This window comes from Anomalospiza imberbis, unplaced genomic scaffold (assembly GCF_031753505.1).
Source record: "Anomalospiza imberbis isolate Cuckoo-Finch-1a 21T00152 unplaced genomic scaffold, ASM3175350v1 scaffold_74, whole genome shotgun sequence".
Lineage (NCBI taxonomy): Eukaryota > Metazoa > Chordata > Aves > Passeriformes > Viduidae > Anomalospiza > Anomalospiza imberbis.
This window is the reverse complement of record NW_027100356.1, coordinates 44049-58674: the sequence shown is the minus strand read 5'-3', so window position 1 is coordinate 58674 and position 14626 is coordinate 44049. Positions and strand designations below refer to the sequence as shown.

The 14626-nt window shown below is 53.7% G+C and overlaps 1 pseudogene; it reads left to right on the top strand.

The window, feature by feature from the left end:
• Positions 1 to 4830: 4830 nt before the first annotated feature.
• Positions 4831 to 13636, top strand: LOC137467670 (zinc finger protein 665-like; annotated as a pseudogene).
• Positions 13637 to 14626: the final 990 nt, after the last annotated feature.

Here is a 14626-nt window from a genome sequence, read left to right as displayed (position 1 = left end):
GGTCCTGCCCTGCACACACCTGGCTCAGGTGTGACCCGGCCCTGGGAATGGAGTTGCACATTCCCACCCCACGGATCCTATCCCCAAAATCCCACTCTTGGGATCCCTCATCCGTCTCTTCAGTCCCCACTCCAACATCTCCAGGCCTCTGGGAAGAGCCCTGGTGCCAACAGAACTTAGACCAAAGTTACAAAGTGATGATACAGCTTGAGTTATAATATATCAATAGAACCTGATATATCTATATAACCTGATATCAATAGAACCTAAATCATTACTGTGAGTTTGTGGGCCCCACGTCGGGCAACTCCCTGAGGGCTCCCCCGGCAGGGGGAAACCCTCTTGAAGCAGTTCTTTGTTAGGTGAAGCAGACGCACAGGACTTTTTCAGTCTTCAGGTTCTTGTTTTATTGTTATCCTATCATGACTTCAGTACACTGTCTGCACTCAGATCTTACATGCATGAAAACAGCACAAAATGGCTAACAAACTCGCGCCGCAAGGTCTTTTTAAGTGTAATCTAGAAGTAAACTACCCAATTAAGAAGTGACACCTAGATTATTTCCCTTTCTGACCCAATAACTGACCCCTAAAAGCCCGCAATGTGGATTTTTCTGCCCAATTACAAGATACCACCCAAACCCAAGAAGAAGAAGGAAGATGAAGAAAAAAGAAAGGAACACAAGACAACACCCTGCATCCTCCATATTGCATCTATCGACAATATGCTAAAAATCCTAAAATCTAAGTTTCTCACCCATGTGACATACTAAACTACTCTCTCAATCTCTAGAATCCATTTTACACTTTTGTGGTCTCTGGTTTACATTGAGGCTTAGGAGGCCTTCTCCGTGGATGAGGGTCAAAGTCAGTGTTTTCCTGGGAGTCAGAGCATCCCAGGGCAGACAGGGGGGTATCCCCCTTGCCCTGGGTTTCAACACATTAATTTTTATATATCTATATAAATATACCTATATAACCAGAATCCTACTTTTATACCTATATAGCCTGAATCATAACTTTTATGCCTATATAACCTGATGTAAATAACTTTCTATGTAATGTAATGGCTAATATATGGTAAACTAGTTGCTTAATGCGGAATAGACAAAGAAGGAAGATAAAAACTTGCCAGGTGGATAGCTTTAGAGATAGATAGGGATAATACTAATGAGAAATTGCCAAGCGCAAAGCCAATTAGCCACAAAATAAAGAATTTAGGCTGGTTAGGACCAGACACACCAAGGAACACTGTAACTGCACGTGCTCCGAAGACAAAGTTGAAAAGTTCAGATGTGAAGAAGATCTTGGAAGCCTTCATCAAAGACCCCTGCTAACCCCCGAATCGGGGAGGCGCAAGGGCAGCGCAAAAGAACTATCTAATAACCATGAGCTCATACAATGTAAATGAGTTCCCATGCATAAGTGATGATGTTGGAGTGACACAGTGACACTGAGCAACACTTACTCTATAAATATACCACAGCACGGGACAAAGGTGGGTGACTTGGGTGCAGAAATTCCCTCACCACCAGCGCTGCAATAAACAAATACCCGCTCTACAGACACCGGTCTGTGGGGATTTATTTCCAGCCTGTCTTTCGGGTATCAGCCCAAAAGGATGGAATTTCCCACCCAGGGTCCCCACCGAGCCCCAGTTTGCATCTGCAGCCACCAGTTTTCCCAGTTTGCCTCTCCTTTTCCTCGGGCCGGGTTCCCCCCGCCCCCAGCGGGTGGGAGCAGCCGAGAGCCTCGCGCTGCCCATCCCGACCTGTCCCGGCTCCATCCCCGCTCCTCCCGCGGGCTGCGAGGGCGTCGGGAACGGGGCAGGAGGAGGAGAGAGGGAGGAAGTGGCGGACCGGCAGCAGGAAGCAGGAGGACGGGAGGAGGAATCGCGCCAATCCAGCGCTGCCTGAACTCGCAGCACCCCGGGAGCATCGCCCCCCATCCCGCAGGTGCCCGGGGAGGGGGAGCTCGCCCCAAATATCCCGAGGGTCCCTGGGTTTGGGGATTTTGGGAGGGATGTTTGGAGCTCGCAGGGCTCCAAAGCCGAGCCTTAGATGTCCCTCGGGGGGACATCGGGGGGTCCCCGGGAGGTGTTTTTGGGGAGTCCTGGTGTGGGTGCGGCAGAGCCCCGGCGGGGGCCGGGGGGATGCGGGTCCCCCCGCAGTGGGGGTTGGGCTTCCCGGCCGGGCTCTCCGAGCTCTGCCAGGACCACGTGGGGACCGTGCGGGAGTGGCGGGATCGGCGGGGGGACACCGGTTTTGGGGAGCCCCGGGAGAGCCGCGGCTTCCCTGAGAGGGGGCCCAGAGAGAGGAGACCCGCAGAAGGCCAAAGTGGGGACCCCGGGGGTGGGGACCCTTGGGATTCCCGAGACCTCCGCGGGGCGTGCTGGGGCTGGAGGGGCGGGATTGCCCAGGAAAGGGGTTCGGGCTGCTCCCAGTATGAGCCCAGTCAGTCCCAGTATGATGCTGGTCACTTTATCTCATTCCCTGCATGATCCCTGTTGCTCCCATTCATTCCCCATTATGATGCAATTTGCCCCCAGCATGGTCCCAGTTGCCACCAGTTCCTCCCACTTTCAGCCAGTGTGTTCCCAGTTCTCCCAGCTGCCCGTTCTATAGTCCCAGTCACTCCCAGTATGATCTCTGTCTATTCCAGCAGGGCCCCAGTCACTCAGACTTGCCCCCATTTGCCCCCAGCATGGTCCCAGTTCCTCTCAGCACCTTACCAATCTGGTCCCAGTCACCACCCACGTGGTCTCACATATTCCCAGTACATCCCAGCTGTCCTGAACATTCTTGTAGTCATTCCCAGGCACTCCCATTTACCTCAGCATGGTTCAGTTCCCCCCAGGATTATCCCAATCACTCTCAGCATATCCGAGTTGTCACCAGCATGCACCCCATAATTGCCAGTTGCTCCCAGTTCCTCCCAGTGTGTGTGCAGTTGGCTCCCAGCATGGGCCTGGTAGCTCCCAGTAATGCCCAGTCAGGTTCCATTCACACCCATTGTAATCCCAGTGTCTCCCAGGGTGGTCCCAGTAGGACCCATAGTCACTCCCAGTATAGTTCCAGTCACTTCCAGGATGATCTCAGCCACTCCTGCTACAATCTGAGTCACTCCCAGTATGTTTACAGTCACCCCCACTATGACCCCAGTCACTCCTGGATTCTTCCAGTATTATTCCAGTCATGCCCAGAGTGATTCCCTGTCACTCTCAGGGTGGGCCCAGTTGCTCCCAGTCACCTCCAACATGGTTCCAGTCATAGCCAGCACCTTTCCAATCACTCCCAGTCTGATTCCAGTAGGATCCCAGTCACTCTCGGATACTCCCAGTACAATTCCAGTCACTCCCAGTATGATCCCAGCCAGTTCCAGCAGGATGCCTGGCATGGGCACAGCAGCTCCCATTATCATCCAGTGTGGTTCCAGTTTACCCCCATTTACCCCCAGTATGGTTTCAGTGTTTCCCAGTGTATCCCAGTTGCTGCCAGCATGTTCCCAGTTACTCCCAGTTGTCCTCAGTTGCTTCCAGCCTGATTCCAGTGTCCCTAATCCTGACCAGCTGCTCCCACAGTGATCCCAGAGTGATCCCAGCTGCACCCATTTGCCCCTAGTATAGTCCCAGTCACTCCCTATATGATCCCAGTCCCTCCCAGCATGGTCCCAGTCATGTCCAGTTACCCCTAGTGAAGACCCAGTGACTCCCACTCGCTCCCAGTTGTCCCCAGCATGGTCCCAGTCCTCCCCTTCATGGACCCAGCTGTTCCCAGTGTAGTTCCAGTCACCCCAGTGTGGTCACAGATACTCCCAGTATATCCCAGTTGCCCTCAGCATGCTTGTAGTTATTCCCAGTCACTCCCAGTTGCCCCAGCAAGGTTCCAGTTACCCAAGTACAGCCCAGTCTCTCCCAGTGCTGCCACTCCTGGGATCCTTCAGCCCTCTCTGTGTTCCCCCCGCCTGGATCTCCCAAGAGGAGCCCCAAGGGCTGGCAGTCCCCAGCCAGGGTCCCCACCAAGCCCCAGTTTGGATCTGCAGCCCCCAGTTTTCCCAGTTTGCCTCTCCTTTTGGCCGGGCCGGGTTCCCCCCACCCCCAGTGGGTGGGAGCAGCCAAGAGCTCCGCGCTGCCCATCCCGACCTGTCCCGGCTCCATCCCCGCTCCTCCCGCGGGCTGCCAGGGCTGCGGGAACGGGGCACCGAGGGTGTTGGTAGCCCCGGGGGAAGTGGACGAGGGATGAAGAAGAAGCATCAGAAGGGATGGAAGTAGGAGAAGGAGGTGGGTTTAAGTAGCAGAAAGAGGAGGAGAGATGGAAGAGGAGGAGCAGGAAGAAAAGGAAGAACAAAGCAGGATCAAAAAAAGTAGAAGAAGCCGTGAGGTTGAGCACTCTCTGAATTCAATCCCCCCACCTGTGGGAGCATTGTCCCCCCCATCTCACAGGTGACCGGGGAGAGGGAGCTCAGCCCAAATATCTTGGGGGGCCCTGGGTTGGGTTTTTTGAGGGGATGTTTGGAGAATGAAGAACTGCAAAGCTGAGCGGAAAAGGCCCCTTGGGGGGACATTGGGGGATCCCGGTAGTGGCTGCCGGCAGAGGCATCCTGGAGGAGCAGAGCCCTGTGTCCCCCAGGAGCCCAAAGTGGGGAGCCCAGAGAGGGAGGAGCGCCACCATTGGCGGGACCCTCAACAGCCTGAAGAGGGACAGGGGGGACTCCTTGGAGCCCCTGCAGCCCAAAGCAGAGAATGAGGGGAGAAGGGACCCCAGGATCCCAAAACCCCAGAGCATCCCTAAGTGGGGAGACTGAAGAGGGAGGAGTGACTGCCTCTTCCCCCCTCTCTCCTGCTCCATCTCCCAGCCCAGCACAGGCCCCGGCTGCAGGACAACCCCGCTGCCGACCTCGTCCTGCTGGGGATGCACTGGGTGGATCTCTTTCCCCTTCCCAGTGGCATGGAGGCAAATCCCATCCTCTCCTTGTCCTTCCTGCCCCAGACCAGGAGCTGAGGATGGAGACCAGAGAGGACGAATCCCCACAGCAGAACATTGTTGAAGAGGCTGTTTTGAGCGGCTCCACGGTGCAGGAATCCAATGGGGAGGAAAAGCCCTGGGGATCCCTCAGGAGGAGGGGCTCCAATCACAGATCACAAGGATCTGAGGAGGAAAGACTCACCCTGGGCCTGGGTGGCAGCAGGAGCTTCAGCTGGCTCCCCAACCTGGTAGTCCATCAGCAGCTTCACACCAGGGAGCGGCCCTACAAGTGCTTGGAGTGTGGGAAGAGCTTCAGCCACACTTCCAACCTCTTCATCCACCACAGTGTGCACCCAAGGGAGAGACCATACAAATGCCTGGAATGTGGGAAGAGCTTCGGGTGGAGCTCCAGCCTCATCAAGCACCAGCGCCTGCACACGGGGGAACAGCCCTGTGAGTGTAGGGAATGTGGGAAGAGCTTCAGCCAGAGCTCATTACTAGTCGAGCACCAGAGGATCCACACCATGGAGAGGCCCTACGATTGTCCTGACTGTGGGAAGAGGTTCCAAAGCAGCTCCAATCTCCTCACGCATCAGCGGACACACACAGGGGAGAGGCCCTTCCGCTGTCCTGAGTGCGGGAAGGGCTTCAATCAAAACTACCACCTCATCAGGCACCGACACATCCACACTGGGGAGAAGCCCTACAAGTGTGAGGAATGTGGGATGAGCTTCAGCCAGAACTTCAGCCTGACCTCCCACCGGATGATCCACACTGGAGAGAGGCCCTTTCGCTGCCCCGACTGCGGGAAGGGCTTCACCCACAACTCCAACCTCGTCAGGCACCGGCGCATCCACACTGGGGAGAGGCCCTTTGAGTGTCCCCAGTGTGGGAAGAGCTTCTCACAGAGGTCTAACTTGACCAGACACCAACAGAGCCACCAATAAGGGAAGCTCTACGAATGCCCCAACTGCAGGAGGAGCTTTGTGCACTGCTCCAACTTCATCCCCCACCGGAGGATCCATGTTGGATGATCCACAGTGACCCATGCTGGGCAGAAACCTGGTGACCCCCATTCCAGATAATCCCCATTGGGTGTGGGGAAGGTGTTTGAGAGATTTCTTTCAGTTCTTATTCTCCTGCTCTGATTTCATTGGTAATAAATGCAGTCCTCAGGCTGGGTGTTTTTCCATTGCGGGTGATCGGGGCAGGATCTCTCCCAGGCCCTGTCTCAACTCCTGGGCCTTTCCTCAACCAGTCAGAAAAGTCACTAAATGATTAGCCAAGCAGAGCTTTTCTCACTGGTGCCCGGCAGACCCACAGTGCCCAGCGCTCCCCACTTGGACCCCACCCGTGAGCCCCGAGCCCCCAGTGCCCCTAGGAGCCGAATTTAGGGAGGGGGGAGGCTTCAACACCTGCCCAGTGTTGAGGATGGGGTGTCTGGGGGCAGCTGGGGCTATACTGGTGGCACTGGTGGTACTTGAAGCCGCCCCAGCTCTGGGTGCAGAGCTGTCAGGTGAGTAGAGGGGGTGGGAAGAGGAGCCAGGGTATGGTGGGAAAGGTAGAGAGAGGAGGGGAAATGGGTGGGTGGGACGCATAAAATGAGTTGGTGGGGTAGTGGGAATGGGACCCCCCCAAAAGCAAGAGTGGGAAGGGGGCTGAGGACTGGCAGATGACAGCAAAGGGGTGGGAGAGGTTAGAAAAGTGGGGAAAAGGAAGGATGGCATCCTGAAACTGAGTGGGCGGGGGCTGGGGATTGGGGGGGATTGTGTGAAAAGGGTTGGGAAAGGGGCAAAACGTGGCATCTAGTGTTGAGACGGATCAACATTTGACAAGAAAGCCTCACAGATATGTATTCTTGGCAGAACTATGTTTGAATGTAGAATCTGAAAAAGGAATAGAGATGAAAGCAAGTTTTGATATAGAAGAAAAGAATTGCTGAGCCAGTCTTGCTGGATAACTAAGAAGGCAAAGGGTATGTTAGTTAGAAGGGGGTTTTATGGCTTAGAGCAAAGGATAAACCCACCTCAAACCCACATCAAGAAGATGTTTTTGCCAATCAGAAAGATTCCACAGACAAACTGTAGAATCGGCAAGGCTGCTGATGTTGCAAGTAGAAAAAAGGTCTCAGAATTTTCCACTGCAAGAAAACTGAAAAACAACTTCTAGCTTAAACTCTTAACATACTAACCTTTTGTGATTGGAGAATAGTAACATGAATATGGTAATTATAGTAGTTATGATAGGCTATGGGTAAAAGTAAAGGCAATAGATTGATTCTTATGTATTAAGATATTCAGCAAAGTATATAATGCATTGTAACCAACATTAAAGGGTCTTCAGACTTGTCTGCAGCTGGAGCTGACAGCTGTAGCCATGGCTCTGTCACCCACGATCCTGGACTGTTGTAACATCTTGGATACAATAAACTGCATTTTGAAGAGTCGCCTGGAGTCCCGCATCTCTCAATATGGCTCTTGCAATTTGTGCCCACGTTTTAGTAGGCAAACTCAGAGTTTTGGCAGTGAGAGACTTCCCAGTGAACTTAAAAGGGAAGCAGATTTGGCACTTTGAAAGAAAGGTCCAGGGCCCGGATGCTGTTGCTGCTGGACAGTATGCGGCCTGGAGCTCAACTGCAGTGTCTGGTGCGGAGGAGGACAGCAGGTGCGCACCAGGCAATCGTGGGGCAGAATATATCTGCAAGTCAGAGGGATGTGTATCAGCATTTAAAATCTTTAATTGAATCAAGTCCAAAAAGCAACCTGCCTAAGCAACAGGTCAAAGAGCACGTGGCAGCTATCCATACAAATGAGCTTGGAAAGACTCTAGGAGAAAAAATTGAAAGAGCTCTTACAGCCCAGGCAGCGCAAATAGAAGCATGAGACCAAAACCCTACTGAAATCTTGGCTGCTCTTCATTTAAACTCTCAACAACAGGACAACAATGGGGCTTTTATGCAAGCTTCTGTGGTCCCAGGGCTGTGCTATTTCTGTAAAAAAACCTGGCCACATAATGAGAAATTTCCCGGAGCTGAAAAGAGATGCACGGACATCGGACCTTTGTCCAAAATGTAGGAAAGGAAGGCATTTTGTTAAATGGTGCCGCTCTAAATATGATGTTGGTGGAAATCCGAGTCCAAAAGACTTCAAAATGAGCACACAGTGGCACCACACATACCTGAGAACACACCCAGGGTAAGATTTGTGAATACCCCAACTCTGAAGCACTATGCTTCATTGCCAGCCAAATCCCAGGGAGTGACCCAGACCTACTACCCCCTGGGTCCTGCTGCACTTTGGCTACATCCAAACCAACAACCTTTTTAAAAGATAATGGCTATTATTATAATTCAACAGGAGTCGCTGGAACCTCACAAAAATGACAAGACTTTTTAGTTGTTGGTAAAGAGAGGAACAGCATTCTTGGACTGCTTGCTTTGCCTTGCCTAATGTCTGTAGACTGCAACGAAGAGTTACTGGTGTTAGCTAAAGCTTACTATCCCCCACTGCATATTCCACCTAGAAGCCCTAGAGCCATTGCTATAGCTCTGCCTCTGGGGACTGCAGACCAAATGCCAACACGCTGTTTTTCGGTTGCTCCTGAAAATCCTGATGTTTTTTGGCTTCAAGAGATTCATCACCAATGACCACTGCTGACTTGTGAATTATCAAAGTGTGAAGCTCGAGTTGATATCACAGGCACGGTAGATACAGGAGCCGATGTTACTGTAATATCTCATTCTCTTTGGCCAAGAAATTGGAAATTAAGAACACCTCCAGGCACTCTCACAGGCATCGGCGGTGCCACGCGGTGCTTACAAAGTGAATTTATCATTAGTGTCACAGGACCAGAAAGGAAGAAAGCATTGATCCGCCCCTGTGTAGTGCAGGAACCCATCACGGTGTGGGGAAGGGATTTGCTTTCTCAATGAGAGCAAAAATTGAAGTGGGTTTTTAATAGGGGCCATTGAGGCACTCACCACCCTGAAGCTGACCTGGAAAACTAACACCGCAGTGGTCCCTACAAGATAAGAAACTAAGTGCCCTCAAAACAACTAGTGGCTGAGCAGCTACAAAAAGGCCACGTTAAACCCACTACCAGTCCGTGGAATTCACCTGTGTTTGTCATCTGCAAGAAAACTTCTGGTGCCTGGTGATTGTTACATGATCTTAGAAAGATTAATGCTTAGAAGGATGAAGTGTTGGAACTGGTCCCAGCTGTGCATGTTCCTGTCCACAAACCTCTCCTGGTCAGTGCCATGGGGGGCTGGGAAGGGGTTTAGGGGATCCTGAGGGGATTGGAAGGGGGTTTTGGTGGCTCTTAGGGGCATTTGTGGTGCTGGGAGGGGGTTTAGGGGGCTTTGGAGGCATCTGTGAGGGAATTTTGGGAGTTCTGGAAGGGCTGTGCGGCTTGTAGGGAATTTGGATGGGTCTTTGGAGAGGTAGGAAAGAGTTTTGATGGATCTTGGGGCCATTTCTATTGCACAAAGTGGTTTGGGATGGATGGGGGTGGCAGCAGAGATCTTTGGGGTGGTTTGAGGGGGCTGGGAGTGGCTGTGGGACTGGGAGGGGGTTTTAGGGGAGTTGTGACCACCCAGACCCCCAGAGCTGCCACCAGACCCTGCCCACAAGGTGCTGCCAGGGGACAGGGGCTCCATGTAGGGTTTTGTCCTCTGGCACTGTGGGAGTGAGGGGCAATCCCCAGGGGCTGTGTGTGACCTCCTCCCCCATTCCAATGTCACCCCTTTTCCCTCCCCACAGGGCTCCTGACCCAGCTCCTGGTCCCCCAGGAGGGAATTTGGGGAGGGGGCAGAGGGGGTGCGCAAATGACCCCACCACAGCCCCTTTGTTCAGCACCAAGCTGGGCTCGGGGCCACAGGAGGAAGAGGCCGATGGGAAGCAGATCCTGCAGCTGGGACAGTGCAAAGTTACAAAGTGATGATATAGCTTGAGTTATAAGATATCAGTATAACCTGATATATCTATAGAAGCTGATATCAATAGAACCTAAATAATGACTTTTTATATCTCTATATAACTGAGTATCTAGATAACCTGAATCATACTTTTGTACCTATATAACCTGAATCATAACTTTCATACCTATAAAACCTGATATAAATAACTTTCTACAATGTAATGGCTAGTATATGGTTAACTAGTTGCTTAATGCTGAATAGACCACAAAAAGGAGAAAAAAACTTGCCAGGTGGAGAGTTTTAGAGGGTATAGTACTAGTGAGAAATTGGCAAGTGCAATGCCAATTATAGCCACAATAAAAAAAGAATTTAGGCTGGTTAGGACCAGACACACCAAGGAACACCGTAACTGCACATGCTCCGAAGACAAAGTTGAAAAGTTCAGATGCGAAGACAACCTTAGAAGCCCTCCCTAAAATGCCTCCCCTGCAAAACCAGGACAAATACAGACTCCTGACAGACCCCAAATTAGAGAGGTGCAAGTGCAGTGAAGAACTATCTAATTACCATAAGCTCATACAATGTAAATGAGTTCCAGCACATATGTGATGATGTTTGTTACAAATGAATCAGCCAATTTAATAATTTAAGGAATTTATTAAATCAAAGTAAAATTGGGAAAGCCACAAGCAAATCAGCACCGAGCCAGGCGTTCGGTGCTGGGTGAACTGGGTTTGGACTATGCAGCTCCGTACCCCTGGCAGTTCACGAGGTACTGATTTCACAGGGCCTTTTTTATACTGTTTTCAGACTTAGCAGGATTCCGGGGGGGTCTTCCTGTTTCCTCTCGAACAGATCTTGACTGTTTTCACATATTAATGCATGTTCTTTTCTTGGGGTGTTTCTAAACAGAGGTTTTCCCGGAATATTCTGATTGCTGAAATCCTGTTAGACAGTAATCCCCTCAAACATCTTGTTCTGGCAACTAATATTCATCTTATTGTTCAATGTATATTTTCTAGACGGAATAATCCGTCAGAATAACCATCATTTGAGGCAGGAATTCATCCTGTGTATATTGCTCTTTCCGGTCATTAGGTTCCATTTTAAAAGATACTGTATTTTTTAGTCCTGAGCACGAATTTATCCTAAATCATATACTACAATGTTGTGGTGACATAGTGACACTGAGCAACACTTAATCTATAAATATACCACAGCACGGGACAAAGGTGGGTGACTTGGGCGCAGAAATCCCCTCACCACCAGCGCTGCAATAAACAAATACCTGCTCTATAGACACCGGTCTGTGGGGATTTATTTCCAGCCTGTCTTTTGGGCATCAGCCCAAAGGGATGGAATTTCCCACCCAGGGTCCCCACCGAGCCCCAGTTTGGATGTGCAGCCCCCGGTTTTCCCAGTTTGCCTCTCCTTTTCCTCGGGCCGGGTTCCCCCCGCCCCCAGCGGGTGGGAGCAGCCGAGAGCCTCGCGCTGCCCATCCCGACCTGTCCCGGCTCCATCCCCGCTCCTGCCGCGGGCTGCGAGGGCTTCGGGAACGGGGCAGGAGGAATGGGGATGGCGGAGTGGTGATGGAGAAGCAGCGGGACATGTGCTGGAGGGATTAAGAAAAGGAGGAGGAGTGGGAGGAAGAGCTGGGATAGAGGAGGAGGAGGAGGAAGTGGAAGCGGGGGCACCACACGGTCCAGCCCTCGCTGTGTCCGCAGCCCTCCCGCCCCCTGGGGCATTGTCCCCCCCTCTGTGTCGCAGGTGACCTCGGGGGGGGAGCTCGTCCAAATATCCTGGGAACTCCGTGGGAGGGTATTTTTAAGGGGGGCGGGGGATTTTTGGAGCTCGAAGGACTCCAAAGCTAAGCCGCAAACGGCCTTAGGGGAGATTTTGGGGGTGTCCCGGGTGGTTGTTTTTTCGTGGAGGAGGGCAGGAGAGGGGAGAACTCTGGGACACCGAAGTGTGCAGCCCAGAGAGAGGAGACCCCCAGGACTGAGCCCGGAGAGGGGAACACCCTGGCGAGGGGGAAGCCCAGGAGCTCCCTGCAGCCTGAAGCAGTCAGGGGAAAGGGGAGCACTGGGAGCCCAAGAGCCCCGGCATCGCTAAGTGGGAGCCCAGAGAGGGGGAGCCAGGGAACCCCCAGGGGCTGCAGGGAACCCCCAGCAGCACAGAGAAGGGGGAGCCCACGAAGCCCAAGGTCGGAAGAGCAGAGAGGGGGGACCCTAGGGATTCCTGGGACCCGTGACAGCCTGGAGAGGGTGGGGACCCCAGAGAAAACCCTCAATACACGCAGGACCCCCAGAAGTCCAAATGGGAGAGACCAGAGAGGACAAACTCCTGGAGAGGTTTTTTTTGGGATGATCACGAGCCATTCAAGTCTTGGTGGGCTCAATCCTATTATTCTAAAGGTTTTGCCAGCTAAATCTTGGTAGTCAGAAGGCTTTTATGGACACAAAATGTCTGGTGACATTCTAGAGTTGGGCTTGGGCAGGAGAAATTCCCAACCAAAAGCTCTCATCCCTTGTTTTCCCCCAAACCAGGATTTCCCATTCCCAGACCCTGGCTGGATGGAGGAAGAGGAGGCTGCAAGGAAGAGGAAGATGGACCAGGAGCCCCAGGCAGGTGAGGAGGAAGTCAGTGCCCCTTTCCCCTCTCCTGCTCCTTCTCCCAGCCCAGCACGGCCCCCAGCTGTGGGACAGGCGCACAGCCAAGCCCGTCCTGCTGGGGACGCACTGGGGGAATCTCCTTGCCCTTCTCTGTGGCACAGAGGCAAATCACATCCTCTCGTTGTCCATCCTCCCCCAGACAAGGACCCGAGGATGGAGACCAGGGAGGACAAATCCGCATGGCAGAACCTCGTGGAAGAGGCCATTTTGAGTGGCTCCATGGCACAGGAACCCAACAGGGAGGAAAAGCCCCGGAGATCCTGCACGAGGAGAGGCTGCAAACACAGATCACAGGGATCCGAGGAGGAGAGATCCACCCTGGGCTGGGGAGGCGGCCGGAGCTCAGAGCTGGGCATCCACCTGCAGCTTCATGATGGGGAGAAGCCCCACAAGTGCTCAGAATGTGGGAAGAGCTTCAGCCAGAGATCCGACCTGATCATCCACTGGACAATCCACACAGGGGAACGGCCCTCCAAGTGTGGGGATTATGGGAAGTATGAGAAGCATAGGAACAGCTTCAGGATCAGCTCCCACTTGGACTGCCACATGGGAATCCACTCTGGGGAGAGGCCCTACGAGTGACCTGAGTGTGGGAAGAGCTTCAGTTTGTGCTCCAATCTGACTGCCCACCAGAGGAGCCACACAAAGGAACGACGCTACAAGTTTGGGCAGTGTGGGAAGAGCGGCACGCAGAGCTCCAGCCTGATCCACCACCAGAGGATCCACACCAGGGAGAGGGCCTGCAAGTGTCCCAAGTGTGGGAAGAGCTTCTCCAGGAGGTCTCATTTGACCAGACACCAACGGAGGCACCAGTAATGGCAGCCCTGCGAGTGCCCCGAGTGCGGGAAGAGCTTCGTGCGCTGCTCCAGCTCCATCCCCCGTGGGAGGATCCTCGCTGGATGATCCCCAGTGACCCCTGGTGGGCAGAGCCCCTGTGATCCATGGCGCTGGTGATCCATGTTGAGAAGACACCTGCCTGGGGGCTCCACATCCTCCTGGCTCCCCACGGCCTGGATTTTCTTTTAAGTTCTCTTTGTCCTTTCCAAACACCCAAAATCAGGGTAAAAATAAAGACGCTGAACTAATACAGCAATTGGGCCATGGGGGGGTCTTTCAGGGGGTATGAGGGATGCTCGGTCCAAAGGAGTTGAGGGTTCCTGGGATTGCTCAAGGCTTTGGGCACCCCAGGCCCAGCGGCTCCACCTGCACTGGGAGACCCTGGCAGAGGTACTGGGACAGCTGACCAAGGAACTCCCGCCCTGGAACTGTCTCCATGTCCCCACATCCCGCTTCCCGGTGTCCCCTGTCCAGCATCCCCCTGTCCCTGCTATCACCCCCCTTGCTCCCCGCCCATTCTCGTGTCACTCCAGTCCTGGGCCCATCCTGCTCTCATCCAAGCCTGGATTCCATTCCCAGTCCTATTCCCAGTCCCATTCCCTGTCCTATTCCCGGTGCATGTCCCAGTTCCCTGTCCCCATTCCCGGTCCCTATGCCAATTCCTGCTCCCTGTCCCCATTCCCTGTCCCCATTCCCGCTCCCTATCCCCATTCCCTGTCCCCATTCCCTGTCCCCATTCCCTGTCCCCATTCCCGCTCCCTATCCCCATTCCTGCTCCCATTCCCGCTCCCTGTCCCCATTCCCTGGCCCCATTCCCGTTCCCTGTCCCCATTCCCTGTCCCCATTCCCGCTCCCTATCCCCATTCCCTGTCCCCATTCCCTGTCCCCATTCCCTGTCCCCATTCCCGCTCCCTGTCTCCTCTCACCGGACGCCGCCGCCGTCGCTCCCGCCCCTCCCCAGGCCCTCACGTGACCGAGGAAACCCCCGCGCTGCTCCCGCCCACCAATCCCAGCGCGGGATCTCTCCTGTGTTTGCATAACCACGCCCTTGACTTGGCCCCGCCCAGCGCCGGCTGCAGCCGGAGCCGGGCGCTGTTTGCTCCCAGTTCCCTCCCAGTGCTCCCAGTAAGAGCGGTGCTGGGAGGGAGAGCGCTCCCAATTCCTGCCCGTTGCTCTCAGGATCGCTCCCAGTGCCGCGCCGGGCGGGGCTGCTTTGAGAAGCCCCCCAGGGCAGAG